A 21,711-nucleotide genomic window follows, 5' to 3' on the forward strand; every position below is an offset into this window, starting at 1 on the left:
ATCCTACCATCCAAAGCTAGAGTCCCCGGACATTTATAAAAGAATCTGGACAGGATAAACCCTATAATCCATAAACTAGAACTTCGTAAGTCAAAGTAACATCCCCTAAAACTCCACCATTCTAATCTGGAAATACCCAATTTGATTTAATAGTGGTAATAGGTGGAATATTTGAAGCTTAATTAGTATTTTAGCTACATAAGTGAAATATTATTCTTCTTACTGAATCATTGCTAAGAATATGTCTCATAAAGACATATGCACATGCCTTCCTAGACTGTAATTTACATTTTTAATATTTGTAATTTGCAATTAACACTATCATTTGCCTTCTATTTGGGAAAGTATACTGAATCAGTACTCTTAAAGTTTTAACAAAAAAATGCCATATTTTGCAATGTTCTTCCTAGAGTATATTATACTGTGATGTATTTTACTTTCTGCCAAAACTGCTCTCTTTCACAGCAGAAGATAAATTGTTCTTTATCTCTGAGCAGTGCCTTTTCGCTCTAGCCAGTGGGATTCAATACCACTGATTCTTTTTACAATCTTGGTTTAGGAAATTAAAGAAACTCGAGTAGTGCTGCTGCAATCCATTCACGGCTAATACATCTTGTCTCGCATGACTGAGGACAAGTGCCCTCCAGATTAAATTCTGCTGCTCAGCACCCTGCATTTTCATAAAATATAGTCCTTACGTAGCTCCATGAATATCCCAAGCATGTGGTTTAATTTAAAACAACATGCTTGAATCACCCATTTAAATAAAATGTTTGTAATGGTCCACAACTATTTTATAAATGCACCTTCTTGAAAGACAACAAGCAAATGCTATAATTTCAAGTGAGGTAAAACACTATCTATGCTCAATGATAAGCAGAAAGATCTTCAGGGAGGCTTACCTGAGTTCCCTTAGGGATGAGGCATTTGTTTCTGAATGTTGATCTCTGAGAGAGGAAAGTGGCACTGCCAGCTGGTGCTGCGAGTCATTGTAAGGGCTGGAGCAGCCCCCCAGCTTCCTGGTTCCCCATGGCCAAAGCAGACGAGGTAGAGTCGATATGAATGGCCTGGAAAAAGTTGCCCTTTCCTGAAATTCTGCATGCTGCCCCATTTTCAATCACAGTTTAAAGGTGGTCTATGGTATGCATTTTGATAAAACTTATTCATAAAATGATAATATTTGTGTGAGTTCAGTAAGGGTAAATAATGGAAAAATGGATTTGAGAATGTATAAAAACAGTCCCCAGTAGGGAGTTATTTATTGTGATTTTTGCACTTACTATATGGATGGTTTTTATTCTAAGAAGCGTATCCTAAAGTCTAAGGAAGCATTTTGAACTTTTATGTGCTTATTAAAACAAACCAATTGAAATAAGCATCTGATTCTACAAGTTTCTCTTCTGTGTGTTGTTTTCTGACCCCAACCTACTCCATCAGATGATGCTTCATAATGATAAAAAATTAACTTTACTTAAGGAACTGTTCTTGGAATTTTTGACCACATAAAAACAATGACAGGATCAAAATGAACCTAAAATTTTAAGGAGAAAGAATCAGTCCACAGTCTGGTGATATGTGTGCATGTGTCCTAATATTCACTAAATCATTGGAGGGACACTGTGATCTCTATTAGGAGAATGTTAGTGGAATATTATGCACACAGGAGCCTGTCTGTGTTTCGGGGTTTTCAGGGAATCACATCAAATGATCTGTAGGCACTGGGATTCATAGTTCCTGAGTTGTCATGTAAACCTTTACTCCAACCAGAGAAACCCTTTACTAGCATGGAAACAAATTATAAAATTAATTGAGCCACTGTTTACACATAGTTGAGAGTATCAAAAGCCAGCAAAATGACAAAAAATCAGTAGCAGGATCTATGTAACATAAAAACTAAATAGTAAATGCAGAATAATTTAATGGGTTGAAGTGCTTTAATAATTGTCTATCATATGTGTTGTCATATATCAGTATTTTAAATGAATTTTTATAAAAATATCAAAAATTATAAAATAGGTATAGTCCACCTAATGGGAGTGGCAGGTAATTTGTTTCCAAAGAATATTTTAGTGACTCTGCCTGTTTTCATCATTCATCAGTATTAACTATTCAGTTACATTGGCAGACACATACTTTCTGGCTTCTATAAAAGGTTTAACCAAAATGTCAATTTTCTAGACATAGCATTTGATTGATATGTTAGAGTAACATGATAGAAAACAAGGTTAAATTGAAATGCATGTTTAGAACACAATTTTTTGTTGACAAGAAGTAAAAATGTGTGATTATCGATCTGCATTGTGGATTAACAAAATGATTATTCCAATTTCGAGGGAATAAAAAAATAAATATATGAATAAATATTCAGATATCTGAAACCATGTTTCTATTTAAGTTGCTCAGATGAAGGTAATTTGTTAGTAATTATCAGTAAGTTTTTTCATGTGTTTAGCATTTATCAAGTCATTTCATGTAAATTATATTCTAGACTCTCACAAAACCTTTATATAGTTATTACATTAATTGTTTTCTATGTAAGTAAACACAGAGACACTCACACATACACATAGCTGAGGATTACAGGGGTTATATTAATTTTCTCAAGAAAATATACAAGATATTTGGTATAATTGCAACATATATCCATTTATTGTTACTCTACCTTTCAGTGATTTAGACTTAATATAGCTATATTTGACCAATGGAATTCAAATTTCCCATTTATGTGTAATTTACATTGGCTAATGTGCCAAAATTTTTCTTTACTAATAACATATTTAAATATTTTTTATTATATTGAGGTAAAAATTTTGAGGCAATGACTTCCTAATGCTATGAATTAAAGATGTAAATGATGATTGGGAAAAGAAAAGAGAAAAAGGAGAGAAGAAATGAAAAGACGTGCATTGTACATTTCATCACCTGACACCAAAGACCAAGGAGCAGTCTTGAGATAAGACAGACCTGCCTTGGAGTCCTCTGTCTATCTCTTAACAACTATGTGTTCTTCAGTGAATGACTTGAGAAATACAGCCTTATATCATGAACAACATAATGCCAGTTTTTTTTATTATATGCCTCTCATTATTATATTTATCTGTTCTGTAAGAAGAAAATGTGTAAAACATGGAAATAAATATCAAGTGATATAACCTCTAACTCCTTATGCAGGTTATAACTTATGGTTTCACTAATCCAATCATTGAATAAACACCATTTCTCTAGCACCTGCTTTGGACCTCCATAAACCCAGTCACTCAGGATGTAGAGATGAATAAAATGCGTCCAAGCATTTATGTGCTCATTTTCAAGAGTGAAAGGCATATATACAGTGAAAGAAGTACAAGATGATACTATTTTGGGAGTTCAGAACAGAGGTACATATCACAGCATGAGGAAGTCAAGAAGACATCTTTAAAAATGTGATCCCTAGTGGGGCCAGCCCAGTGTCATACTGGTTAAGTTTGTGGACTCTGCTTTGGTGGTGTGGGGTTCACAGGTTCGTATCCTGGGCACAGACCTACACACTGATCATCAGGCCATGCTGTGGTGGCATCCCACATACAAAATAGAGGAAGATTGGCACAGATATTAGTTCAGGGACGATCTTCCTCAAGCAAAAATGGGGAAGATTAGCAACAGATGTTAGCTCAGGGCCAATCTTCCTCGTCAAATAAAATTTTAAAAAATTAAAATAAATAAATAAATAATTTTTAAAAAGACATTTAAAAATTCTGATCCCTGAGGCTAGCCTGGTAGTGTAGTGGTTAAGTTTGCATGCTCTGCTTCGGCAGCCTGAGGTTCGTCGGTTCGGATACTTGGGTGTGGACCTACACACTGCTCATGGAGCCATGCTGTGGTGTCATCTCACATATAAAATAGAGGGAGATTGGCATAGATGTTAGCTCAGTGACAATCTTCCTCAAACATAAAGGGGATGATTGGCCACAGATATTAGCTCAGGGCCAATTTTCCTCACCAAAAAAAAAAAAAAAAAAAAAATCTGATCCCTGAGCCAGACCTGATGATCTGATGATGGTTAAAAAGTTCAGCAGTGTCACCAATTCTGCAGCTCGGGTTCTCTTCTCAGTTGCAGAAGCACACCACTGGTCTGTCAGTTGCCATGCTGTGGCAGTGGCTCACATAGAAGAACTAGAAAGACCTACAACTAGATATGCCACCATGCACTGGGGCTTTGGGGATGGAAAAAGAAAAAAGAGGAACATTGCCAACAGATGTTAGCTCAGGGCGAATCTTTCCCACCAAAAAAAGTATGAACATTAAAAAAAAAAACAACAAAAAATCTCTGATCCCTGAGCTTAGCTTTAAAAGATAAATTGGGATTTTCCAGACGCTGGAGGAAAAAATATGAGATTAGTATGAGTAAACATAAGGAGGTGAGAAATAGTCTGAAATTTCAAGCACTTCAGTTGTATTTTAAAGTAAATGAAGTGTAAAAGAAAAGTAAGGGAAGAATTGCTATACTGTACTGCACTTGGGAGAGAACACTCCAAGAATGAGTACAGCTCAAAAACATATATTTAAAGGGAAGATACAATAATAGATTTTTATAATATAACAAAATGTACAATTTATCATTTGAATAGAGATGCTGTTTTCCTGGAGCTAAGAAATAAGATAGTGGGCATCAAGCTGGCTCTTGGAAAACTATTCAAAGTGAATTTGCAAGTGTGTTACATTTATAAAGTGTCACATTTTCATGTTAGACCATGATGGAAAGACTCAGTGCCTAGTGAACTTGTGTCTGTGGAGCTAAGAGCAGATATTGAAGAAAGAGTGCGTTAATAATTAATTCCTTTCTTGTGTTGTTTTTAACTACTGTCCAGAGCTGGCACTAAACTATTCAAAATTGAAGTGGCAATTGTGACTTAAAGATCTGACTATTGTTTAAATAAAGTCAAAATAATCATTTAATTCTGATCAGAATAGTAGAAATGTAGAGCTCAGAAAATTGTTTGTAAATCCAAATTTAGTCTCACTATGAAGCAGAATGGTGATAGCTAAGTTTAATAAGCCAACAGTTGTTTCTTGAGATTTTTGTGTATCATGTGCAAATAATGTACAAATTGCAAGCATTTCCTAGGATGAGTAATAATAATTGTATAGGGCTCTTGTTTAAGCAGGAGACTACAAACACTTTCTCAGATATTCAAAAGAAATCAATTCCATTGACTGTAAATAAAAATCACTGAAAAAACTAATTTTTAGAAGGATAGGTACCAAAAGGAAGAATATGATTCATTTTACACCAATTAACAAGCTATTGCCAAGAATTAAACAATGCCAATTTCAAAAGGGAAGAACCTGGAGGGAACTAAAGTATTAAATATAATGAATGTGAAGATTGAAAAGGAGATGTGTCATCTGTGGTCACATTGAAAGAGAAATTTATGTCCATAGTAACTGAGAAAAATCCCAACCTTCTTGATCTCTGTAAGATCATAATTTACTGATAAACTAAAACTTTTGAAAGGTTCATCTTTCTAAAACAGTTTGGCTTTGAAACTTAATTTTGCCATTTTCAATCACAGAGTTAGAGAATGGCTGGTGTGAGTTCCTTCATATTCATCTTGTGAGAGTAAAGAGATCAGCATTTAACATTAATCCAACATTCCTTTGGCTTAAGGAACCAAAACTATTCTAAGACTTAGAATGATGTGAGATTCTTGATAGCTTTAAACTCTTCCTTATGCATTGATTAAATTTCCCAGAGTGGAGTGGTCAGAAGAAGCATTCCATGAAGCATGTATGTAAGTAAGAAAGTGTATCCCAGTAATTAAAACCTAGTGTTGCAGCCAGACATGCCTGAATTTGAACAGTGGCCCTACCACCATTCAATTTCTCTAAGTCTCCATTATCTATTCTTCAGAATAAGAGTTAAAAATCGTACCTAACCTCACAGGTAGTGAAGATTGAATAAGATTATGCATGGAAAGCTCTTAGCACTCTACCTCGCCTATGGTTCAGTAAATGTTAGTTGCTATATTATTATTCCTTCAAAATATACTAACTTTCGATTGTGTTAAATGGCATGTTTAAAAAAATAATATTTGTAAAAGTTTTTGTTTTGTTTTTCCTGTTTCAATAAAGAATAAAAAGTAGAAGCAGCTCAAAATCTTACAGCTTGAACCCAGGAAAATATAGCAAAACCTATACCAGTTTGTATTCTCAGTTGTAGGCTCTTGTGTGTAGCATTCAAGAAGGTCCTGAGGCCACATCTTTGGTTTAATTGATCAAATCAAGTAAGCTGAGAATTAAGATTCAATAAATAAACATTGAATACTTGACATTTTGAATAAGGTGCTAAGAAAGCTCCTGCATTATTTTGATAAGTATTTTCTAGAAAAAGTCTAATACGAATGAAACATAAATAAGTGTCCCTTTGGTGACAAAAACTACAGAGCTTGCTGGTAAGCTTTTGAAGGTTAAGAAACTTTAGTATTAAAGGCTTAACTCTATAGAGGGGAGAAATCTCAACTAGTAAATTGCTAAAGGTGAGAATAAATCCCAAATAAAGAGAGCCCTCCTCCAGCTACAGAGCAAAGCCCTGGGAACCAGAACCCCGCCTCTCTGCTGAAAGGAGAAATTATTTTCAGTGCATTGAGATTGGCCGTCTGACATGACAGCATCCTAAGTCCAGAGTATTAGGCCACAATAGTGGTTGCCTTTGAAGCAGCAGAAGAAAAGAAAATTGACCCAGATTTTTTTTTTTCCCCTCTATTGAAGAGGAAAGTTGGCAAGCACTTGACTTGCAAGAAAGAAGGAAAAAGAAAACAATATGGGTATCACTTCCCTCTAGTGGTGAGTGAAGGTCCCACAAAGCTCACCAAGGAGTAGGCTGTCAGAAGACTGATGACAGTCTTTTGCAGAACATTTTATGGTTTCAGAGTTCTTCTAAATGTTTTATCCCATTGAATTCTCAAAGAACCCTGTAAAGTTTCATCATTCCTGCTTTAAAGATGAGGAGGCACATTCTTAAGACAGAATAGGATGCAGTTCCAAGCGTAATACATGGAGAGGTGGAAAGCCTCACACTAAGAACAGATTTTATCACTCATTAGCTTTTTGAGTTTCCTCAGCTTATGTAAATGCAGTGAAATAGTCTTGGCAGTGTCTAAGGCCCATTACAATGAAAAAATCACCTCAGCTTGTCTCAGTTCTGTGTCTAGTTACAGGAGCTAAACTGAGACTTTGGCATTACAGGGTGTCATCTGGCCCTGTCCTCTTTTTCCCTGAATGGCTTAGGATATACGTTACCTTAGTCAGGACTTAAGGCAGTACCCAAGATGCAAGACTCTTAAGGATACCAGCTCTCCAGTGAATGCCATTTAGATTGAGTAGGGAGGAGAACAGAATGGGTGGAGAGCAGACCATGGATATCAGGAATGACCTGTTCTCTTGAGAAGCACTTAATAAATAAATTTCTATGAATAGAGAAAAACTTGTAGTAGAATTTGATTATAGTTCACTCTCTGAAAATCATGTAGGAAGTTACAAAAAATGGCGTGTTAAACTTTAGCTAGTTTGGGACACCTCAGGAGATGGCAGAATGATCTAAAGTTTGTTAAACGAAATGTTCTAAGTCAGATGTGGAGAAGAGCGGCTTCGACACAGAGATGTTTTCTCACTGAGTGGAGACAGATCTCTCCTGTTTACTAAGATAGATTGCTGGGTTGACAAATTACAGAATGAGTAATAACCATTTCTGATAATGTTGAAGGCTGCAACGAGCACCTAGTAAATAAATAAATTTCTAAATTTAAAACCTCATTATATATGATCTTCTGTAATTCACGTTAAATCAGATCTAAAGAATGAAAATATATACTACAACAATAGAGCATTTATTTTGCTCCTATTTGGGTGAATACAGTGTGTGTGTAGCTAAGTTGAGCAGTGATACAAAGGTTTTAGGAATTATCTCAGTTACTTTAGATGCCGGAGGACTTGTCATAAATGTAGGTCTTCAACAATTCTACATTTATTATACAGCTGACAATAAAAATTAAGAAACATCCAAATAGTAATTTAAGAATAATTCTCACCAGACACTGCTTTTCATCTAGATTTTGACCTAATAAAATATTAGGTTGGGTTTTAATTTTCCTTTTTCATCTGGTCTAGCCCCTCATGTTGGTGACCTCAAGTCAGAAATACAATGTTAATGGTATCAAGCCCTATTTAATGCATGGAAACATCTCGATGAATTCCATTTCCGTTTGTGCAGTTTTTCTCCGACTTATCACCATTCTACAGCTCTCCTGGGAACAGGCAGCGCTTATTGTTTCTCAGTTCTCGGCCCTGCGTGAGTAATTGCTAAGTTTATGAAGTCAGTCACAAGAGGTAAATTCATATTTGACTGATTGCTTTGGAGAGTTCAGCTCTTGAATTTTACTATATATTGTTGAACCTTTATGCAGTCTTCTCTGTACTCATAGTTCTTTAAGGCAAAGGGAAATATAACTGGAAGACTTCAGAATGTAATTGCGCTTATCTGAACACTATTCAAATTATGGTCTTTTCCTTTAACAATTAGGTAGGTATTAAGATTTATTTAATCAGTGAAAAACTAATAATAACAATATTCGTAATAATTAAAGGATAGAAGAGAAGAGTGAGAGAGAAGAAAAATAAAGGAAGAGAAGCTTCCATTAAAAGCCACCATGTGCCAGGCAGCATGCCAGTTGCTTTATACTCAGTGTCTCTAATCCTTACATTAACAACATGAAAAAGTGGTCTTGTTATCCTCACTTTAAAAATAAGATATCTGAGGTTCAGAGAGGTTAAACCGACTTGCCAAAAACATAATAATAGCTTCTGTTCAGAATATCCCATATGGTATAACTGAGCTAAGCAGGTTTTCCTGTGTTATTTCATTTAATTCTCAGATTAACTCTATGAGGTAGGCATTGTTTTTATCCACCTGTACAAGTGAAGAAACCACCACATAGAGAAGTTAAATAATTGCTCGAATTGACAAAGTAGAACTACTGAGTAGGAGTTCAGAGCTGAGACTTGAACTCAGTAACCAGTAGTAGGACCAGGTGGTTCGTAAAGATCAACCGAACATTTTAATGTACTTGCTGAAGTTTGCTTGATAAAACTTTATAATATTATGATCTAAATAATGAGTGAATTTTGTACAATTAACACGTGGCTTTAGCTATGCTTAAATCACAAGAGAACATCAGAAACTCTAGCCAGGAAAGCCAATGCTCCTAATTCAGTTCTCTTGTCTAGTTCATCTTCTGTCTAATTCTGTCCTCTCCTTCTATCATTTCTAGTGCATTGCATGGGGCTCGCTCACTCTCTCTTTGCTTACTCGGGTCCCAACAATTGTTCTTTTTCTCACCTGTGGTTTCCTTTCTACAGCTATAATTCCTCATACTCTTTCAGTTCATAGAGCTTATTCTTTCTTGAGCTCTTTTTTTCCTGTGCTTTTTCCTCACTTTTCTTGCACACTGTCTCTTTGATTTTACCAGCTTTCTCCCTAGCTCTCTTATTTGGTATCTCTTTTGCTAAATGTCTTTCCACTGCCTCCTTGCAGATACCTTCTGTGTGCTGTGGTCTAATCACTCTCTATGTTGCCTGTGGTGTTACTGTTGCTGTTTCTGACCACCTAAGCACAGAGATGAATCTCTGTACTGAACTCACTCTCTTACAGCTTCTTTCATTCTTCCTTATGGGTGTGAAACTCTAACTTTCCCTCAGAGCTCCTTCCAACAGCAGCACAAATCCTCCCTCTCCACGAAGCCTGGGGTTCTCTTCTCAACCAGCTCTGCAGAGCAAAGGAATTCTTATCTGTTAAGACAACTAAGATGAAAGTTTAAAAAAGTAAATCAATAAAAGTTTGCCACTGCAAATGGCTTATATGTGGCTTTTCATTACAGTTCAATGAAAAGTTAAAGTTGTTGGGTAGCCCTTTAACATGTCATGTACGTTCACACAGCTCTGTCCATGTTCCTGCCAATCCTTCTCTTTGGAATGCTCTCTTCCAGTCTCCTTCCCCAGCACTATATTCCATTTAGGAAGATACTATTCCTACTTGAAGGCCAATCTCAAATGTCAGCTCATTTGTGAACCTTTGTAGATTATCCACTGGCAGAAGAAAGAACATTTCCTCAATTCTTATGCACCTTGTAGCCCTTGGATTATAGGACTTAGAAAACGTAGAAAATGTACTGAAGGTAATACAGGTCACTGACAACAATACTAAATTTTGAGCTCCATAATTTAAGGCACTTCTTCCTACTCATACACATATTCTCAGCACCTGGTATTAGACGGACACAGTCGGTGATCAACAGATGTTTGAATTATTCATTTATAGTGTCTCAGTTTTGGTTCTCTGAGAAGGAGCCCCCAACCCAGGAGTGGATGTGCAATACCATAGAGGAAACACTTGAGAAGGATAAAGGGCTTGGGAAGAAGTAGATAGACAGAGCCTGCAGATACTGACACAGGCCTGACACCTGCAGAAGGGGAGATGGAAGGAAGAAAGATGGAGGCAGAGCCTCAGAATGTAGCACAGTTCTGAGACAGTCTTGGCCTGATGGGTGTGCAGTTCCTGAGCCAAGGTCAGAGATCCCCAACAGTAAGAAATGGCCTAGCTCTGATACCCCTGTGCTTGGTCGTTGACTAGAAGAAGCTTGAGAAAGCTTGGCTTTGGCCTAAATGCCATGGTGGATCTGAAGGTGCACAGTTGGGAATTGTCAATCAACTATGTTTCCTGACGTAGAATCTCTTACAGGGAGGTATGATGGGCCCACCCTCTCCACCCTTGCAGTGCTTTAGTAAGAATATTTCCCTTTTCAATCTCATTGACACTAAATTAGGGGGCAGGAGACCTAGATTTTGGTCTTGCTGTTAGTATTTAGTTGCATGACTCCTGCAGGTCACTATACCCTTGTATGCCTAAGTTTTCTTCTGTATAATATTATATGAAAATGTTTTGTTTCCATTTTAAGGGAAATATAAAGTATCACAGACTGTACTATTCTTCCAGGCCACAAAGCAAGCCTCCTATTGTTTCTTTTTCTTTTATTAACTATATGTATGTTAACTATATATTATTAACTCTCTCTATAAAATTTAGATATATATATTTATAAAATAACTGCATAATTGTTATTCTCAAAGTCTTTCCAATTCAAACCTCACAGAGCCAGATAGGAATTTTAAGGAGTATGTGGTACATTTGGACATTTGGGTATAGATTCTTTCTTGAAAATTGCTTCATTAGGAGTGTGTTCTTCACTGGAACACTCAAAATGGATATGGAAATTATAATCTTATCTTTTGATTGAAAAGTAGAATGAAATACCTAGCCCTTTATACTAAATTAATTTACAAGATTTCATCAATTTGCCCATAAAAGTTATTGAACTTTCCTTGTAAACACTATTCTTAGTATTCTGGAAGGACAAGTGCAAATAGGTAAATAATGTATTATTATTTATTGAGCACGTACTATGTACTAGACCCTGTTGTGAGCATTTCCCATGTGCTCATGGACTTCTCTTAACTATCCTGTAATGGCTAGTTTTTGCCACAAAAATGCAGTGGAAAAAATAACTGCAGAATCTGAGTGGCATTCAAGAATAAGTGTATAATTAGGCCACAAATCTCCAGAACAGTGTTTAATTTGTGACTGAGGAGTCAGTTGATGTGTGCTGAACTGTCATTCTGGTTTCAGTTGGCTGGTTCACAGAACTGTGGCTGTCTAGAGGATGCCTCTGATTCACGTGTCTTTCATCCTACCTCTGGGATGAGTGGAGTGGCCTGGGCATGATCTTTTCTCAGTTATGTCAGAAGTGCAAATGGGTAAATAAAAACACTGAAGGCATTTTAAGTCTAGGGCTCAAAAGTAGCACACTGTCAACCTCATTTTATTGGTCAATACAAGCCCAAAGTGGTCAAGACACAGGGAAGTAAGCGGTGTCCACAGTGGGAGTGTGCTGCAAAGTTACACAGCAGAGTGTGTGACTAGAAAGGGGATGAATTATTGAGACCAATATAAGACTTATGCTAAGAGGCAAGGAATTTTCTCATTCCCATTTTATAGATGAGGAAATTGAGGCACAAAAAAAGTTAAAAACCTTCCCCAACTTTCAGGAAACTTAAATCTGGTTGAAGAGTAAGACAAAGGCATAACTTTAACATAAACAGAACATGCCAGTAGTATAGTATTTAAGAAAAAATAGAATTTGCAGTAACTGTTATTGCAGCATAGAAAAATAGTATTGTGGAATGTGACACTGAAGCAGACTGTGAAACGTGGCTAGAATTTGAATAATCAGAGAACAGGAAAGATAACATTTGAGATAAGTAGAAAATGGGAGACAGGCAGGCGTTATACCCATAGGTTTGTGGGCCAGTGAGTACGTCAGAGCCAACGTAATGTTCAAAATAAGAGAGAGGATATTTAGTTATAGAAACCAGGATCAGTGCTTAATCTGGCCTCTTGGGAAGAATTGTGACTGTGCCTACTGTTGAGAAACCAGCTTGATGATGATTATTTTACATAAGCATAATATTAAGAAGCCCAAACTTAGATGCTGTGAGAATTGAAAGAACTATTGTGGGACATATTGGGAATGAAGAGTAAATAGACTTGCTAACTTATTCCATCCTGGGGAAAATGCCTGGAAATAACTGAATTTAACCGCAAGGTTTTGAGCCTGAGCATAATGAAAAAAATGCACCAAAACAGGAATATTAAACAGGGGGTCTGGTCTGTGGAGAGAATGATGCTGACTTTGGTTATGGATATGTTGAGATTTTGATAATGATAGGGTAATGTAAAAATAGAATTTTCTGGCAGAGAATTAGAAATTGGGAGCTGGAGTTCATAAAGAGAGAAGGGTGGGAAATTTGGGCCTCATTTACCATGAGGCAAAAGTTAAAGCTATAGATAAATATTGGAGTGTTGGTGTCTGGGGAAGTGCTTCGAGGCTCAGGAACTAAGCCTTGAGGGAAACCTGCATTTGGAAGAATGAGAAAGATGCAAAGAATGACACTAAAGGGAGCAAGAGTATGGCCACCAAGCCCCCAGGAGCGGGATGGTAGAGGGAACAGAAACTAAGAGCAGATAAAATTTTTAAATATGTAATTGCTTCAAATATTACAAACGCATCTATGGGAAATTTATTAGGTTTGACTTTGTGAGGATATTGTTGACCTAAAAGGGTGCTGTTTCCCATAAATTCTAGATGTTTGATTTGAAAGAAAAGAATGAGTGGCTGGAGAGGATATAAAGGAAAGTAAAATAGACCATTCAAAAGTCTAGAAATGAAGAAGGACAGCACAGTGGCTAGCAATCTGGAGAGTAGGGTCAGTAGTTTGTCCCAAGAGGAGGAAAAGACGTGAATCTTTGAGGATAGTTTTACAAGCAGTATTTGAGCTTTTGCCCTGCTTTTATACCTCCTTGAAATAACTTTTATAGTCAAGAGAAAATCAACAGTCGCGTATGTCAAAAATATCCAATCTTGTTCATTATTAGCTTCTGCAAAAGAAAAGTTACTTTCAAACAATATATATCATCCTAGTGCTAACAGAGAATAGATTTTTTTTTTTCCTGAGGGAGATTTATCCTTAGCTAACATCCATGCCAATCTTCATCTGTTTTTTACCATGTGGTCCACCAGTGCAACATGACCAATAACAGAGCGGTCTAGGTCCGCGCCCAGGGAAGAGACCCAGGCCACTGACGCAGAGTGCTGAACTTAACCACTAGGCCACGGCCCAGCCCAAGAATGGATTTTTAATTTTAGTTAGATTATATTTTACGTCATGTATTGGTTATCCTGTCAAAAACTTTAAATATACTACAGAGAGTAGTAGGTCACAATGTAAATATTATGAAAATGTAGTAAGTCAGGACTATTTAAACTATATGTAAAATGACCAGAAAAAAATTCATGTAAACATCCTGCAATCCCTATTAGTTTCCCTTTCTATTGTTCTTTACATAATTAAATCAATAAATATTGTCAAGTCCTGTGATGGGTGCTGGAAATAAAACTGTGTAAGAACTGTCACTTTCCCATAATTATTATATATGTAAAATACATGTTTTATATGCACATGAACACATATACAAATAGATATACAAATGATATATTACTTTGTTTAATCAATGGTGCCCATAATTTGTCACTTAACTATTTCATTGAAAACACACTTAAAATGAATATTTTGGAAGTAGATCCGTACTTGCAGAAGATGTGCCCTTTCAGTCCGCTTCATGTGCACTTTTTCATTTCATTCTTGATATATTTTAAGCAGTGAGGCAGTCATTTCAAATACTAAATGCTCTCAACTCTGATCACGGATCATCCTTAATGTGCAGACTTTATGTTTTTTAACTTTTGAGCTAATGCAGTTGAGGGGATAATAATAACAATAATAATAATAAAATACAATGCTAGAACCTTTCAGAAATTCTATATCCGATGCATTTTGCCACCATTCTTTCATCTGCTTCATCAGGTGGCTGAGTAAATCCTATGCAGAGTCTCCATATATCATGTACCTGACAGGATAATAAAAAAGGTAACCAATGCATCTAATAAGCAGATAATTTTTAGAGCAAGGGATTCTCCTAATACAGGAGAAAAAGAAGTGTTACAACGTTGCTAGATACAATCTAAGCAAGAAGAGCTGTAGACGTCTCGAGCCCCTGTGAGTCCTTGGTGTCCTGACTCAAGCCTGCTTGTTCATGCGAGCTGTCAAGCAGAATGGGTAGAGGGCAGGGGAAGTGCTGTGACAGGGTGCCCCTGAGACGAGAACTAATTCGGATTCTGCAAGCCAACGCATGTGTGAGGTTCAGAGAAGCGGACCAGCCAAAGGAATACCCTATCTCTAGGGACTGACTGTAAAAGTCACAAAACACAATTGGCTATTTATTGATCAGAAATTCAATATCTCTGATTTTTTTAATAAAATTAACTGTTGAGGATAAAAGAATAGAGAAAAGAGTGGTCATTATTTTAAATTACCTTGACGAAAAGTTCCTTTGAATTTAAATCCCCTCCCACTAAAAAAATGAACCCAAATGAAATAGAAAATAGAAAATATTTGTCACTATCCATATTATTTTCATCTATCTTTTTTATTGAATAGAACAACAGTCAAAAAGATGTAATGAGATATATATCCAAGATTTGACTGGAGATGAGACCATTAGAAATTAGGTCTAATTTCTAAAAAATGAGGAAGAAGAAAAAAAGATGAATTGATTACTGTAGAAATTTCTTCTGAAAAAATTAACCTTTCACAGGGGCTAGCCTGGTGGCGCAGTGGTTAAGTTCGCATGTTCCGCTTTGGCGGCCTGGGGTTCACTGGTTCAGATCCCGGGTGTGGACATGGCACCCCTTGTCAAGCCATGCTGTGGGAGGCATCCCACATATAAAGAAGAGGAAGATGGGCACGGATGTTAGCTCAGGGCCAGTCTTCCTCAGCAGAAACAGGAGGATTGGCAGCAGATGTTAGCTCAGGGCTAATCTTCCTCAAAAAAAAAAAAAAAAAAAATTAACCTCTCACAATCATATTTTAAGAAATGCATGTATGATAGTTCCATGGAAGCTACTAATACTATATTAAATTACACTGAAATGAGTTAGTCCTCAGAATGTGTGAATATGTTGGTTTATGTGGCAAAAAGGAGTTACAATATCAGGTGGAGTTAAGATTGCTAAACAGTTAATTTTGCAAAGTGGAGATTATCCTGGATTATCCCGGTGAACCCAATAAATCCCAAGGATCCTTAAAGGTGGAAGAGGGAGGTGGAAGAGTGAAGTGGGAGAGAGAAACTGAAAGACGGCACCATGGAAGGACTCAGCCCAAAATTGCTGGCTTTGAAGATGGAGGAAGCAGTCATGATCCAAGGACTATGGGGGCCTCTAGAAGCTGGAAAAGATCCCCCCTGGAGCCTCCAGAAGGGATGCATTCCTGCTGACACCCTGATTTTAGCCCAGGGAGACCGTTTCAGACCCTGGACCTCCAGAACTGGAATAACAATTTGTGCTGTTTTAAGCCACTAATTTTGTGGTAAATTTTTATAGCATCAGTAGGAAAGGAATATATGCTTAGCATGACAAGGAAAGAATATAACATGTTTTCTGAAAATTGAATTTTTATGATAATTTTATTTTCTTATTTTGATTTTTATGATGACAAACTGATTTTCAAGTCCCGTGTGTAGAGTGGAAGCCTTTTGGAGAAGATTGTGTTTGATGCTGGGGCTTTTATTTATGGAGAAGGCAGTCGTATCTTCATTATGATTAATACAATATTTATCTTTGGAGATGAAATTAAAGTTGTATATAATTGGATATGAAGTTGTTTAAAGTGTCCTTAAAAGTTCCACGTTGGGGGGCTGGCCCCATGGCCGAAGGTTAAGTTCGCGCGCTCCGCTGCAGGCGGCCCAGTGTTTCGTTGGTTCGAATCCTGGGCGCGGACATGGCACTGCTCATCAGACCACGCTGAGGCAGCGTCCCACATACCACAACTAGAAGAACCCACAACAAAGAATATACAACTATGTACCAGGCGGCTTTGGGGAGAAAAAGGAAATAATAAAATCTTAAAAAAAAAAAAAAAAGTTCCACGTTGGTGGGCTAGTGCTGTTCCTTGTTTCCTTAAAAAATAGTGCATTTTGGCAAATGGAAGTAGATACAATAAGGGTATTTGGTTATAATAACAAAACTTTTGCAATGCTTGGTAGAAAAAGAACTAGCATAGGTATTTCATGTACCTTCCTAATGTGGATCTAATGTGGGAGAAATCCTATTATAATTACTTTATTGAAAAAAGAATCATATTGGTTCAATAGAAAAAAGCAAAGGACCAAATCATAACGTTCTATAATCCTGGTTACTCCTCCACTCTGCCACCCACTGCTGCTGATCATTTAACAATATCAAAATGCTTTGTTTCAACCCGCCAGTTTTTCCCTTTAGTTTCCTGCTAAGAAGACAACTTTACTTTAAAATTATTGGCCTAATGAATATGGTCTCCAGTCACCTTTTTAGGAAAGTCATTTGACATTATGAGAGTTTAACTATAGGAAATAGTGGATTCACAAACAGATCCACTCTTTAGTGACCTGATAGAACATATTCAGTTGTTGAAAGAACTGTTTGATGTTTTAATACACATGTATCATAATTTTGATATTTTCACATAAAACTTCACGAAAACAATATTCCTCTAACAGTTCTTGGACATATATTGATTTTTCTCTTTATTAGTTGAGTGCTGAAGTCAATGCCAGAAAGAGCAAAAGGATACTTTTGTGTGTTCTTATACCCGGGAACCACTGTAGATTTTTGATTTCAATATATACACCCAGATTTAGAGAAATATGGCATTCTAATATCTTTGGTCTGAGATTCTTGTAACTGAAGTAATATTTGTAGCAACTATTAGATTCTGTTTCTTGAATGGGCACTTATTCTTTTAATTTTTGATTCTTCCATGTGAAATTAGCTTGGCAAAAACTCTCCACGTGTCTCTGGCAGGAAGAGGGGAAAGCAGTAGTTTTGAAATACATCCAGGGCATCTGTTCTTCTTAACACGGCCTTCCCTCGGTGGAAACTATTTTACCAGAGTCTAACTTGTGGGGTTTTCCCAGAGCCTGACTCAGTTCCAGTCCCCTATAGCCTTCCTGTCTCATCTAAGGGGGGTGGGGCTGGGGAGTGGGAAGTACTGGTTAAGGTGACAGCCCAGGGGACAGGCTCACTAGAAGACTGAGACGTAATCATAGGAACATGGAGTGCGTCCTCTTTACCACACTTGACCACCACATCGCTAGGGCCCCTGTATAAGAACAGGTGAGTAGAACTGAAAGAACTGCTTATCTCGGATCTTGTTCAAGAAGAAGTCTCTAGGGAAACCCAAAGACAACAGGGACTACAGACACAAGGACACCAGAGGAAATGTTAGCCTCCTGGACCAACAGGTGCAGCAGACAGGAAATATGGCAAATTAGCAAACTTGGGTGTGTAAGTGTAAAATAATTGTAAACAAGTGTAAAATTTTTCCATTGCTCACTGAAATAAAACATATAGCTTGCGAGGACTCACATTTAAAAGATTAAGTAGTTTTTTAGGCTTAACTACAGCCTGAAAGATTCTGAGTTTCAAGAATGATAAAATATACATTTATCTGCTCATTGCACTTTCATTTTGAACACCTACCAGGGTCCAGACACTGGCATGACTGTGGAGACCACAGAGCCCAATCCCCTGTCTTTGAGGGGCTTGCATTCTAGCTGGAGGAGACAGACAACAGATAAATAAATGAGTAAAACATATAGTGTGTTAGATGGTGATAATAGATAAATCGGGAAAAAAATAAGAGTGAGTTTGCAATTTCAAATAAGATGGCCAACAAAGGTAAAGGTGATATTTAAGGACAGGAATATAGATTCATGTCAAGTAAAATGTAACAAACATGTAGATGAAACATTCATTCCTTAATTCAAAACTATTTGAATTCGTAGGACGTGTGAGACTGAGTAATTAGGAGGAGCACAGAACTACCTAAGGCAGGGGAAAGATTTCTAAACCCTGGAGGGCTTATAATTTATCCAGACACATACTTAGAATTTTGCAGTAGAGGTTTTAAAAGAGGTACAATTAAAGGAATTTTGTATGTGTCTAAATAAAATAATTTATATTATATAGAGTATTGGGAAATGTAGATTTGAATTCTCTGGTTAACTATAAACTCCTAAAACCAGTATTAATGGTCCCACACTTTTATTATTTTTCAATATGGTGGTCTTGAGAAATACCTCATATTCATCTTCTACGGAAGAGGAATGTCAAGTCTTTCGTTTGTCTTTCTACTCACCTCTAATTTGTCAGTGAACCTTTAACTGACATTTATTAAAGTTCACTAAATTTGGAAAAGATTCTCAAGGATTAGGAAGTGACAGACATAATTCTGTGTTAAAAACAATGGGTTAGAAGAAAAGCCTCATTAGTATAGATCCACTTAATGGAGAGTTTGGCATAAATTCTGGATCTCATAAAACCCCTTGCAGAACAAAAAAGTGCTATTTGTATATGGATAACCATTGGAGAGTTTATATTTCATTAACCTGTTGAGTCCTGTAAAAGGTCAGAAGCAGAAATAATATTAAAAACCATAAAGAAGAATTCAGTAGAGACAATATACTTAATTCCTAAGTTATAAGATTACATGTGAAGTCCAGGCCCGAGGCAAAATATCTTAGAATAAATAATTAACTTAAAATTTGGATTTAAAATGCTATATAGCAGTATAGCCATTCTAAAATTAATATATAAAATAACAAATTTTTATTAAGGACATTTGAAGCTTTTTTAAAGTCCAGTAGGGCAATATTTAATACAATGCCCTGAAAGTTGTACCTTGCTGGTTTTCAGAAAAAAAATTGTCTAAAGGTGATTCAAAAATATGAATATGATTTTTTAAAGGTCTGGTTTACACTTTACACTTTCCTGATATAGACGTTATAAGGATTTTGTTCAACCACACCTAATATATTTTCTTCATAACTGTTGAATATGTATGGATATCTTACTCTTTGCAACTTCCTACTAATTATTCTGATTTTTTATTCTGGGGACTCAGTTTAATATATTTTTCTTATGATAGATTTCTTTCTTAATTCAAAAACCATTGTCTTGTCCTCTTCTCTCGTATTTGCATCTCCTGTTAGTCTCAGTTTTGCCCTAATTATTTCAGCTTCTACGCACTTGGTAGTTTCCAAACCTTCACCGAATTTGTACTTACTTTCCCTCCCTCCCAGCTGCTGTAGACTGAGGTCACTCCCACGGCGGCGGCCTAGGAGAACAGAGTGCTTTCCTCCTTTGGCCTGAAAAGATAACCCCACTAATTCTACCTAAGTCAATGTTAGTTGTTTTTTGGCAGCCACACTGTTCAGGTCCAAAAAAAGAGAAAATATCTTCATTTTCTACCCTTCAAAACTGATTTTGTATGTATACTTTATGTGTGTTTAGATAGAGAAGAGGGAAAGAGAAAGAAGGCAAGGAAGAAAACAAGAGGTTGACTTTTCTTTCACTTCAGGAGTTTCTCTCCAAGACTTAGTGTAAACACCTTCTAAATAATGGGCTTGAGTTTCTATTACTGGTAAAAAGTTATTACAAAATTTGTAAAAACTTCATTTGTAAACTTGGAACAATTAATATAATAAATATGAATTTATATAAACCAATCAATATACAGTGACATTAGTTGAAGGAAAGCAATTGATTCAAAAGTGAAAATAAAACTAATCCTTAATATTTCATAAAAGGATATTAAGTGGAACTCTTTCAAGGTTTATTTAAATTTCATTTTATAGAGAAAGCTCAATTTAAAGAAACTGTCTTTGGCAAAAGAAAGTTTTTGTTGCGCATATGCAAGAAACCTCAAATTAGAGGGCAGTTTTACAGTGACAAGAAGAAGCACTAGAAAGAAAAATATCATTTAACTTCTCCCCTTTTGCTTTTGATAAATTAATTTAGTCATTTTAATTTGTAAAAATTCTCATATATTGTACACCACTATGTATGTTGCATTTAACAATTCATTTTACGTGGTTCACTAAAAAAATTGTTTACTTTACAAAATACAGTAATATTGTGTGAAATTATTCAATTCTCATTTATTTACTCACAACTCAATAATTTTTAAATTATGTTTCCTGAATTCTTGTTTTTTGTTTTGAGTTCTCTGTGTTATAAATAGCAAAGAGTAATTTTTTAAAAATTGCACTTCATTCTGGGAGGTTTTCATCACCCTTTCTACTCTTGAGAGTGAAGCCGAAGGAAATCATAGTCAAAGATTAGAAGGAGCTAGCGCTTTTGTGAATTACCTGAAAGGTAATTCAGGTGTTGTTTGTGATACAGGTAATGTGGTGGAACATTGTAGTTTAGCCAGACAGAGTTCCTTTCTTATTTTAGGAATAGCATCTTCTTATTTTAAAGAATTTCTTCCCACCTCAACCTGACAATTTGTCTGAGGGTTCGGGCTCTGATTTTATAAAAGCTCATCTCTGCGCCCCCAGAGATTGGGCAAGATGTTAGCTTCTCACTCAGGGTAGGTCAGTTATAGCTCTTGAGCATTTCTGGGCATAAAGATTAATTCAGAAGACTGTCATTTGGATCTGGGATTTTATCTTTTTAACCTGACGCTTGGCAGTAAAAGTCCTTTTCCTTTTTAGGGATAAAATTAAAGATGTAAGCCCAAAGCTCTCCTGGCTTCAGATTTGGGGAGAAATCTCTATTTTGAGATTTCTTGTTTAAGAGAAGAAGGCACACAGAGAAAAGGAGAGAAACTAGAGGAAATAGTGCCTGGTCTCTAATTCAGTCAACTCTACCTACACCATTGCCCTTCCTAATTATATAAACTCTTTTTGTCTAAAGTAGTTTGACACGAATTTCTGACACTGGAAATCAAAAAAGTACTTAATAAGGCAGTTAACCAAACAAAGATATCACTTATTCATTCATACCTAATCAAAAGCCAATGTGACAGCTGGAAGGGGAGATAGACGTTTGAAAATTACCATAGTCCTCCTTTCCATCTTGCTACGTGTCTCCCCAACTAGCAGCACCTAAAGCTGGAGAACAGTGGAGAAGACACTTCCCAAATGGAGGGAGATATTTTATTCAACAGCCACAGTGTCATCGCCAG

The 21,711-nt window shown here is 36.4% G+C and overlaps 1 protein-coding gene across 2 annotated transcripts in view; it reads left to right on the plus strand.

Annotated features, from left to right (window-relative positions):
- NEGR1 (neuronal growth regulator 1) overlaps positions 1 to 21,711 on the plus strand; it is an 817,887-nt gene that overhangs the window by 78,273 nt on the left and 717,903 nt on the right. The gene's annotated exons all lie outside the window — the stretch shown is intronic.

Source organism: Equus przewalskii, chromosome 24 (genome assembly GCF_037783145.1).
Source record: "Equus przewalskii isolate Varuska chromosome 24, EquPr2, whole genome shotgun sequence".
NCBI classification, from domain to species: Eukaryota; Metazoa; Chordata; class Mammalia; order Perissodactyla; family Equidae; genus Equus; species Equus przewalskii.